Source organism: Chrysochloris asiatica, unplaced genomic scaffold (genome assembly GCF_000296735.1).
Source record: "Chrysochloris asiatica unplaced genomic scaffold, ChrAsi1.0 scaffold00444, whole genome shotgun sequence".
NCBI classification, from domain to species: Eukaryota; Metazoa; Chordata; class Mammalia; order Afrosoricida; family Chrysochloridae; genus Chrysochloris; species Chrysochloris asiatica.
This window is the reverse complement of record NW_006408962.1, coordinates 558,169-570,013: the sequence shown is the minus strand read 5'-3', so window position 1 is coordinate 570,013 and position 11,845 is coordinate 558,169. Positions and strand designations below refer to the sequence as shown.

Genomic DNA, 11,845 nt, shown 5'->3' with positions numbered 1-11,845 from the left:
CTATATAGGGTTTCCAAGGTGTGGCTGGTGCGTTTGAATTGCTAACCTTTTGGTTAGCTGTCAGTGTGTATCCTACTGCACCACACCAGACTCCTAATGACCCTATAGCAGAGAGGAACTGCTCCATAGGGTTTCCAATGCTGTTAATCGATACAGAAACAGTCAGCCTCATCTTTCTTTCACAGAGGATATGGTGGGCTTGAACCACTGACTTTGTGTTTAGCAACCAAACATCTAGCCCACAGTACCAGTAGGGTTCCTTTACCTGATCTCGGGAACCTGCAAAGTAATGTACCCTGGGAAAGGGTACGGTGCTGGAAAACATATTCAGTGGATGATAAGTGAGAAATACATGGCCGAATTCTGATAAGATTAATTAAAGGTCTTCAAAACTTTTCACATCTAAGTTGTCTATCTGGGATGTCCATGCCAAAACTCATAAACACATTCCTATGTTTTGATATTTATAAGCTAACTTATTCCTAGGAAATTGTTATAAATGTTATAAGATAAAAATGCTAATAGAAGAATTGTTGCATGCATATTGCATTTTAAAATACTAGATCATGTGGGAGAGTTCTGGTTTTGAACAAAATGCTTAGATCTAACATGTTGTTGTTTTGTGCTGTAGAGTCAGTTCTAGCATAGGTTTGCAAAATATCACCATGGCAAATATTCATAAATATTGTATTGAGATTTATTTTTTTTAAAGAAAGCAAGTGGAAACAGATTAAAGTCCAATAAAAGTATTAGTGCAGGATATGGGAGTATTTACTAATCTTAGTTTTGAATGTTGTTGTTTAAGTACCATGGAGTTGGTGACAACTCATAGTGACCCTGCACAGGGTTTCAGAGCCTGCAAATCTTTACAGGACCAGAAAGCCTCATCTTTCTCCTGCGGAACAGGTGGTAGTTTCGAACTGCCAACCTTGAGATTAGCAGTCCAATTCATAAACACTATGCTACCAGAGCTCCTTTAGTTTTGAATGGCAGGTACTAATTTGTTAAATGGTCCTTATTTTGCAATGGTAAAATGTCCCTTTTTTTCTAACCTTCCTTCTGAAAATTCCGTTTCTTATTATGCTTCACAAGCCAGATTCAAACTACTTGAAAGGAAAACTCTCCTAGAAACATGTTCATCACAACACATGAGAATTTACAATCTATATGATATTAGTATGGGTTCTAAAAAATAATAATTACAAAAAATTCCCATACAAGAAAACAAGTTTGAAATTACCCTAACTAAAATACAGTAAAAATAAAATAGTTGTGCTAGAGTCATTGAATTCTGGATGCTCTTTTTGCTTTAAAAATTTCCTTGATGTTACCATTATAATGTACGGCAACAAACAACAATCAGTAAACAATGATGTTACTGTTCAGTAACAAATTTAATGCAAATAGTTTATCCTGAAGTGAACCATTTCCTCCTCAATTTTCAGGAGCATATGCTCTAATAAAAAACCCAGTCAACTGATCCATCAAGTTTGTGGCAATATCTTATTTAGAAAAAAATATTAGGTAACCAGTACATGAAAATTTTAGGTAACATACATTTCTGAATATTTTAATTGGTATTGTTACATACAGAATTAAAACCTGAACTCCAGCTTAAAATGAGGTACTATGAAAAGGAAACAATGTGTGAATAGATGTTATTGGGCTAGTGTATTATTTTCCTATAGAAACCTTGGATAAATTACATTTTAAGGTTTGTATATGAGAAGTGACACACCCTGGGACTGGTAGATCCTATAATCTACCTGACATCCTCACCACCTGGATCTCTGCTCCTACATTTATCCCTTCTTTGACATTGATATTATTTTGAGCTTCAGTTGACTTCATAGCTTCTTTGAATTTGTTGTTGCAGCTTTTTCTGTTCTGGACTCTGTTATCTGCCAACTGAGTTCCAGTTGGTGTTGCCACACCTGCCAATCTCTGGTTGTTGTCTGTTCTTGTTGGTTTTCATTCCAAAGAACTCCCTTTAGGATGTTTTGAAGTGCTGGATTGGTTTTGATAAAATCTCTTAGATTCTGTTTATCCTGGAATGTTTTGATTGCACCATCGTATTTGATTGATAGTTTTGCTGGATAGACGATTCTTGGTTGGCAGTTTTTTCTTCTAAGGTTTTGTATATGTCTCCCCATTGCCTTCTTGCCTGCATGGTTTGATAATACACATTATTTTTGTTAAATTATACTGATCTAATCATGGAGAAATTGTGTCGTATGTCTTAGTTTAGTGCCCTGTCGTAGTGCTATAGGATAAGCAATGGAATGGTAATCATTAGGCTAGCAGTTCAAACAAACCAGCCACTCTTGGAATCCCTATACAGGGTCACTATGAGTTGGAAACAACTTGATGGCACATAACAGTAACAACAGCCTTTTTAGTTTATGTTGAAACTCCCCAGAAGTTTCCTCAGGGCTGCCTTAATTTCCTTATTCCCGAGACTGTAAATGATGGGCTTAAAGAGTGGGGTAACCATAGTATAGAACAAGGTTGTGACTTTTTGCATCACAGCAGTGTGTCCAAGTCCTGGGTTCACATACATGACTGTAAGGGGACCAAAGAACAGTTATACCACAGTCAAATGAGACCCACAGGTTGAGAAGGCTTTACGTCTCTCAGTGGCTGATGGAACACGCAACACAGCTAATAGAACAAGAGTATAGGATCCAAGGATGAAGAAGAAGTTACCTAAGAGCATTAATGAGATTTGAATGTAGCAAACCATTTGTATTATTGGTGCAGAGGCACATGCCAATGCAAACAGTGGCCCTGGATCACATACAACATGGTCAATAATGATTGGGCCACAGAAGGGCATCTGAGAGATGAAAGCAATAGGGACCAGGAACCACAGAAACCCACAAACCCAGCATGCAATAACTAGTTTGGCACAGAGATGTCCAGTCATGATATCAGGGTAGTATAAGAGATGACAGATAGCAAGATACCTATCAAAAGCCATGGCACACAAATGGAAGCATTCAGATGTGCCCAAAGAGAAAAAGAAATAGAATTGGAGAAAGTAACCAGCAAAGGAGATTGTCTTTGTCTTTGAGAAAATGTTGACCAACATCTTGGGGACTGTAGAAGAGACATACCAGATCTCTATAAAGGACAAATTCCTGAGGAACATGTACATAGGAGTGTGGAGTCACTGGTCACACAACAGCACAAAAAATGGCCCCATTTCCTGTGATGGTCAGGACATATGTCGTAGTGAAGAGTGAGAAAATTAGGACATGAATCTGCCACTCAAAAGAGAAACCTAGGAGGATAAACTCAGTGACAGAAGGAAAACTGGATTCTGTCTTGGAGACATTCATTGGGTCAGTAATCTGCAAAGTTAAGAGACACATTATTGTCAGTTATTACCAAGTTAAAATATATTTATTTCTAAGACAAAAGGAAGGCAGTGAACATGTCATTTGCCAAAATAATAAACCAATTAAAAAGAGAATGTAGTCTACCTTTTATTGACCATATACTCTGAATTTAGGGTACAGCAGATAGGCGTCTGCACAGAAACAAACTTTTCCCTAATTCTTTATCTCTCTCTTGTAATGCTACCTGGATAGAACTAGATAAATGTAACTGCATTTTGTAAGCTTATTATTTTTGAACAGGGATGATCTATGACAGTTTCTGGCTAGAATTAGCATTAAGTTAGCACTTAATCAATGTATTAGTGTCTTACTTAAAACCATCTTATTATGCAACAGACTCAGGAAAGGAGGTCTAAAGTGTACTATGACTATTTACATCTCAGTTAATGATATTATTTAATGTATCATATAAAGATGCAAAGGAAATAGATATACTTCATAATAAGCTGGCTTTATTGTTTGTAAAGAAAAAAAAATCATTTTGCTGTGGCTGTTAGCATCATAAAAATGCAATTCCATATTAACTACTTACCATCAATAACTTATAAGGTTGAAATGTTGTATATTCTCTGTAGATAACAATAGTTTTAAGTTTATGCTTAATCTTACACTTTTTCAGAAATTTGTACAATGAAAGTTAGGTTTGAGTCTTTTTTTTAAATGATATTTTTCTTCTATTTAGGATTTATTTTCCTTTACGCTATGCTTGTGCAAAGTTAACCAATTTGTTTTCCAGTATTGAAGCTGGTTGATAGAAGTCACATGACTCTTTTTAGTCATAAGTAGACATCCGTCATTCCATATTTTCATGGAAAAAATATCAGGGATGAGAATTCCATGAATTGTTTTTTTATGATTGGTAATATTCAATGACATGAGTCAATGAAACTTGCAAGCACTTTCATTCTGGCAAAAACTACAAAATTCTCAAAATGAGTTCTTCCTGCCATCAACTTTCCACCCCAGTTCTCTGGGGAGAATTTTAGAAGTTTGTTTTAGAAGTAAGTGGAAATATAATTTTGCTTCTTTCAGTAACATGCATCTATTTTGAAAATGCCCTAAACCAGGTGCATTATGAAATTAGCATTAAGGAATTATGGAATTAAAGGAGATTGAAAAACATTTCAAATGTCACTGTTGATGGGTTTTTGAGAAATAATTCTTGTTGGCATGGTCCAACTTCAGGACTAAGGGAAGTCTTGGGGGTAGCAGGCTAGCATAATGAAAGGAGCTCAATGGAGGGGAGGAACTAGTTTGACTAGCTAGGAAATTTAAAATAAGAATACACCAATGAAGGCAATAGGGGAAGTTCACGGAATAAGGGGAAATGAGAATGCTCCCAGTAAGGACTATTGGGAGTAGACTGTGAACTCCATAATACCCAGTGGAAGAGCAACTGGAAGAGGGGCTTTTTCTATACAAGGGAATAAAACTGTTTGTGGGCCAACCATGTGGTGCTGGGTTGGATGCCTGATTTTGCAAAATAGAATAAAGAAAACATCTCTCTCACTAAAATAAGTACAGATTGGATTACTTGAGTGTTTGTTGGTTTTGACAGTGTTTCTCACAAATTTGGTAGTCTGTCTGGGATTTTCTGCCCGCTTGGAGTGGCAGCCCTGGTGGAACCAACTTTCCCATCTTGTTTCAGCAGCCTACTTCACAAGAGTGATTCCTCCTAGTGAGAGCCAGAAAAAGACCCAAGACTGTTAAAAGATGATTAGCATTAGTGTTACAGACTTGAAGGACTGAGAACAGAGTAACTGCGATGACCAGGCAATCTCTGAAAGGGCCATGGGGGTTGGGGGGTGGTGGTGGTGGAATTGGACTGTAAGTATCACCTTGGCTCTCAGGCATTTTGGGGGGTTATTGTGTGACTGAGACATATTTTGGATGGGAAGCAAGTGCAGAGTCACAATGCAGTTGGAGACGGACAAAGCAAAATCTCAGAGTTGTATGCAAAAAACCTCCATTAGTACCAGAACCCAGGAAACTATTGAGGGGTTGAGCTAGCAGGAGAACTCAGACACGAAGACCAATAGGAACTAGGGAACAGAATTCCACATTAACTACTTACCAACAATAACTTTTAAGGTTGAAATGTTGTATATTCTCTGTAGATAACAATAGTTTTGTTTATGCTTAATCTTTCAGTTTTTCAGAAATTTGTACAATGAATGTTAGGTTTGAGTCTTTTTTTTTTTAATGATATTTTTCTTCTATTTAGGATTTATTTTCCTTTATGCTATGCTTGTGCAAAGTTAACCAAAATTAACTACTTACCAACAATAATTTTTGGTAAGGGGAGAAGGGAGCAGGAGAGACTCCCAAATATATTACTTGTGACAATCCTTCAGGGAGAATATTGAGGGCTTGTGCAGACAGTTCCCAAACCTGGGAAAAACGTCAGGGTACACAAGAAGCTTCCACGAAATAGAGGAGTTGAGTGCCCAGGGAATCAGGCTCTAGTCTGCTTAGTAAGGCGTAGTGGAATGGAGTAACAAACCCATTGATGAACCGTTAAGAGAAACTCAGACAGTTTTTGTAGAGAGGAGAAGGAGCAAAAACAGAATGCCATAATCAAGGTGTTGAACTGTGACTAAAATAGTAAGAGGCTAGAGCAAGACCCCCATTCTCTAGAGAAGTGGGGCAGTGGTTACTGTGTTAGGAATCTTCAGAGGAAAGAGAGGAGAGGACAGGGCTAGGTCCTTAAGCCCAACAGCGGATGACTGTTATAAGTGTGGGAAGACAGGCCATTTCAAAAGCGAATGTCCAGATATAAGAAGGGAAGAAAAAATAATTCCCCTCATGAAATTAGGGATCAACTTTTGAATCATTTAGAACGGGACCTAATTGTAAGATTGGGGTTAGGATTAGAAAGGAGAAGGGAAGGTTAAGGTAAATATGAGACCTCTGACTGAAGAGGAGAAACTCCTAGGCATGGTTTAAAGAAGGCAATAGGGGAGGGCTGGAAATTCCACACTTGTGTGTGATACTGAAACAAAAACACAGGGAGGTGGTCCATAGAAGACAACACCCTATCCTTATACAAGTGAGAAAGGTTTTTTTTTTTGGTATGGTAGTGTTCAAATATAATTCTTAAAATAAATGTAAACATTGAATTTGCAATGCAAAATTCTGAATTTGCACATTCAAGATGAAACTTAAATGTGAGTGGGCACTGAAAAGTTGTTTTGTAACAATAGCTTTGATATTCTTTCTAGAGTAAAATGGTATAAATTAATCCATTTAAAAGGTGGTTAAGGATTTGTTTGGCTGGTGTGATAGTAATTTTAAAAATTGTACGTTGTTCAAGATATTATTTGTGTGTACTTTATTTTTTGTTTGTATTAATGTTTCAGATCTTCTGAGAACATTGTTGTTGTTGTTAGGTGACATAGAGTCAGTACCAACTCTTAGCAACCTTATACACAGCTGAACGAAACACTCCCCGATCCTGTGCCAACCTCACTGTTGTTGCTAGCTTGAGCCCATCGGGCTGCCACTTTGCTAATACAGCTTGTTGAGGGTCATCCTCTTTTTCTCTGACCCCCACCTTACCAAACACAATATCTATCTCTAGGGACTGGTCCCTCCTGACAATATGTCTGAAGTATGAGAGATGAAGTTTGGCCATCTTGCCTCCAAGGAGCACTCTGGATACACTTCTTCCAACACAGATCTGTTGGTACTTTAGGCAGCCCATGGCACTTTCAATATTCTCCTCCAATACCATAACTCAAAAGCATTAATTCTTCTACAGTCATCCTTATTCACTGTGCAGCTTTCGCATGTATATGAAGTTACTGAAAATACCATGGTTTGGGTAAGGCAAACCATAGTCTTCAAGCTAACATCTTTGCTCTTCAACACTTTAAAAATTTCTTGTGCAGCATACTGCCTAATGCAATATGTCATTTGATTTTTTGACTGCTGTTTACATGACTGTTGATAGTTGATCCAAGAAGAAGGAAGTCCTTGACAACTTCAATCTTTTCTCCGTTGATAAGAATGTTGTTTATTGGTCCATTGGTGAGGATTTTTGTTTTCTATACTGAAGGCGGTGCTCTTTGATCTTTATCAGTATATATTTTAAGTCTTCTTAACTTTCAGCAAGCAATGTTGTATCATTTGCATATTGCAGGTTGTTAAATAGTCTTCCTCCAATCCGGATACCACATTTTTCTTCATATAACCCAGTTTCTCAGATTATTTGCTCAGCATACAATTTGATAAGTATGGTGAAAGAATACAATCCTGTCACACACCTTTCTGAATTTTAAAACATTCAGTGTTTCCATGTTCTGTTCTAACAACTGCCTCTTGGTTCACATACAGATTCTTCATGAGCACAATTAAGTGTTCAGGAGTACTCATACTTCGCAATGTTGTCCATAGCTTGTCATGAGCCACACAATTGAAAGACTTTGCATAGTCAATAAAGCACAGGTAAACATCTTTCTGATATTTTCTGCTTTCAGTCAAGATCCATCAGACATCAGCAATGATATCCCTTATTCCACAGCCTCTTCTGAATCTGGCTTGAACCTCTGGAAGTTCTCTATCAATGTATGCTTGCAGCCATATCTGTACTAGCTTTAGTAAAACATTACTCGCATGGGATATCAAAGAGATTGTCCGATCATTGCTGCATTCCATTGGGTCACCTCTCTTTAGAATGGGCACAGATACGGATCTCTTCCAATCAGTTGGCCAGATAGTTGTCTTCCAAATTTCTTGGCATAGAGAGTGAGTGCCTCCTGTGTCACCTCACTTACTTGAAAAATTTCAACTTTTATTCCATCAATTCCTGGTGCCTTGTTCTTTGCCAATTCCTTCAATGCACCTTGGACTTCCTCCTTCAGTATCATTGGCTCTTGATTATATACTACCTCTTCAAATGGTTGAACATCGAACATTTCCTTTTGGTACAGTGACTGTGTATTTCTTCCATCTTAGTTTGATGTTTTCTGAATCATTCACTAATTTGCCTAAAGAATCTTTTAATAATGAAAGTCCAGGCTTGAATTTTTCCTTCAGTTCCCCCAGCTTGAGAAATGCTGAGCGTTTTCTTACTTTTTGGGTGTCTTACTTCAGATCTTTGCACATTTTGTTGTAATATTTGACTTTATCTTCATGAGCTGATCTTTGAAATTTTCTGTTCAGCTCTTGTACCTCCTCATTTCTTCCATTTGTTTTAGCATCTCTACGCTGGAGAGCAAGTTTCAGTGTCTCTTCTGACTTGCATTTTGATCTTTTCCTTCTTTCTTGTCTTCTTAGTGACTTTTTGCTTTCTTCCTGTATGATGTTCTTGATGTCATCCCTTAACTCTTCTGGTCTTCAGTCTTTAGTGTTTAATGTATCAAATCTGTTCTTCAGATGATCTCTAAATTTAGGTGGGATATATTCAAGGCCATATTTTGGCTCTCATGGACTTGTTTTCATTTTCTTCAGCTTTAGTTTGAATTTGCATATGAGCAATTGATGGTCTGTTTCACAGTCTGCCCCTGGCCTTGTTTTGACTGATGATATGGAGTTTTCCCATCGTCTCTCTCCACAGATGTATTGAACTTGATTTCTATGTATTCCATCTAAGAGGTTCATGTGTATAGTCGTCTCTTATGCTGTCTAAAGAAGGTATTTGAAATGAACAAATCATTGGTTTTGCAGAATTCTATTATGCAATCTCCAGCATCTTTTCTATCACCAAGGACATATTTTCCAACTACTGATCCTTCCTCTTTGCTCCCAACCTTTGCATTCCAATAACTACTAATGATCAATGCAACTTGATTGCATGTTTGATCAATTTCATATTGAAGAAGTTGGTAGTATTCTTCTATTTCATCCTCACTGGCTTTAGTGGTTGGTGCATAAATTTGAATAATAATGGTACTAACTGTTTTTTCCTATAGGCACATGGATATTATCCTATCGCAGTCAGGATTGTACCTCATGACATATCTGGATATGTTCTTTTTAACAATGAATGCAACATCATTCCTCTTCACTTTGTCTTTCCTGGCATAGTAAACCATGTGGTCATCAGAATCAGATTCAAAATGGCCAAAACCAGTCCATTTCAGCTCACTAATGCCTAAGATGTTGATGTTTATGCATTCCATTTTATTTTTGACAATTTCAAATTTTCCTAGATTCATACTTCGTACATTCAATGTTCTGATTATTAATGGGTGATTACAGCTGTTTTTCTTCATGTTGAGCTGTGTCCCATCAACAAATGAAGGTCCCATGAGCTTTTCTCCATGGGCTTTACTCCATTCGCATCATCATAGTCAACTGTACTTTGAGGTGGCAGCTCTTCCCCAGTCTCATTTTGAGTGACTTCCAACCTGAGGGTTCATTTTCCAGCACTATATTTGAGTGTTTCTCGCTATTCATAAGGTTTTCAGTAAGTAAATATTTGAAAGTAGTTCATCACTCCTTCTTCCTAGTCTGTCTTTCTCTGGAAGCTAATCTGAAACCTTTCCAAGGGTGACTCTGCTGATATTTAAAATACCAGTGCATAACTTTCAGAATCACAGCAAGTCACAAGCCACAATAGCACAACCAACTGACATAATACTGTTTTAAGAGATATTTGGTGTACCAATACTCTTTCTGAATTGTAAACATTTTCTTTTTTGTTAAATTTTGGCCCACCCTGTATGTATGATTTTCCTCTTGTTAAGAGGAAGAAAAGGATATTGTGCTGTAGATTTGAGTACATTCCTGTTCGAGAAGTTTTTAAGTGAAGTACTATATTCATAAATTAAGATGATACAGCCAGTAATGTTTCTTTTAGTTTGAGGAAATGGTCAGAGTAGACTAAATACTATTGTGAGAATGTGTTATCGCTGAATATCTTCATGTTAATTCTCTTAGAATTTTTGAAAGCAAAGGGTCACACCTGCCATGGAAACTAGAGATCAATTCCTGAGAAACTACATACTGATTCTTTTTGTTTTGCTAACCCTCAGGTGAAAGGACTCTTGGTCCAAACTCATCTCTTCGAATTCACCATTCATCACTTCTGACCGGGACTCTTGATGCTGAACAAGATGTGGAAAAAGGACAGATTCCAGGCTGACTGGGGGGAGGGTCTTTACCAGGTGCAGTTGACCACTGAGACAGCAGTCCTGACCAAAGAGGAGGGCTAGTCTCTCTATACTCTAGTAAAGGGACCAGTGAAGATGAATTCTCCTTGAGGGTAAAGTAGCTACCAGTGAAAAGCACATCACTCACACAGGGAGCCTCTCAAAGTGACCAAGAGAAGAGTCTGAGAGGCTGCCTTGCCATACCTGTGCCAAATTGTCATGTTTTTCCCTGGTCCCTCTTGCTCTAGGGGGGCTAAATAATTATTCCCACCATGTTGCCACTTCTCAGAAGAGTGAGTCATGTCTGTCTCTGCAATTGGAGAGGGCCTTTTGGGATTGGGGTGCACTGGGGTTTATAAAGGTGTAGGGTCTCTTCCTCCGTGAGTGGGCTAGTACATATTGATTAAGAGAGGTATTATGTTGAATATTGATCAGTTTTTAGTAAAGGGGCACAGGCATCTTGGAAATGGAGTGCCTTCTGCAGTTGTCAGCTCTAGGCTATATCTTCATGGGTTGTCTACCTGTGGCCAGATGTTTCTATTCAGGTTTCAGTTCTTGATATCCTTATCTTTGTCTCCATGCTGTTCTCAGTCTTACTATTCATGTTAAACTAGAACTGTCCTTCCCTCTTCTTTAATCTTTGTTTAGTAGGAGAGGACTCAGGGTAAAGGGGTGTATATGAAACCCAGTGTAAGGGAGGCTTTTTGGCCCAGGGGTTCTAGTCTGTGCTTGGCAAGATGTGTTCGGTTTGGAAGCTAATATGGCTAAAATGTATCATCACCATGGGGGAGATTCAAAGGGCTTTTGCCTACTACCAGCCAGTCAGATTGATAGTAGATGTAACTATGGCATCTTTCCCTCCAACCATCAAATTCCGTGTTTTCCTAGTTTTATCCTGTGGGAAATGGGAGACCCAGTGCTTATTTCAATTAATGTCCCCACCATCAGTGATAGAGAGCCAAGAGTAGAAATCTGGTTCTATAGAATGGGGGCCCACTTCTTTAGACGGGACCCTGTGAGCTGAAAATTGCCCTAAAATAGTAAAAGTGATTGTGGCAAAAGACCTAAGATAAACATTAAAGATAGAAACAAGACATAGACATGTTAACGCTTGGGTAGAATGAGTTAAATAGTCACAACAGGTTGTCAACAAAAGTGATTGCCATGTTTGCCTAGCTGATTAACCACAGGCACAGGTAATTCCATTTTCCCTTAGTTAGGATTTGGACATGTACATCTATACCAAGATGAGGACACTTGGGGAAATGAAACTTGTAAGGGCTTGTCAAAGACAATTCCTGTATTCTACATAGGTATGATGAACCATTCTTCTTGTCTTTCAAAGCAGGG

The 11,845-nt window shown here is 38.0% G+C and overlaps 1 pseudogene; it reads right to left on the bottom strand.

The window, feature by feature from the left end:
* Nucleotides 1–2,395: 2,395 nt before the first annotated feature.
* LOC102824450 lies at nucleotides 2,396–3,374 on the bottom strand (annotated as a pseudogene).
* Nucleotides 3,375–11,845: the final 8,471 nt, after the last annotated feature.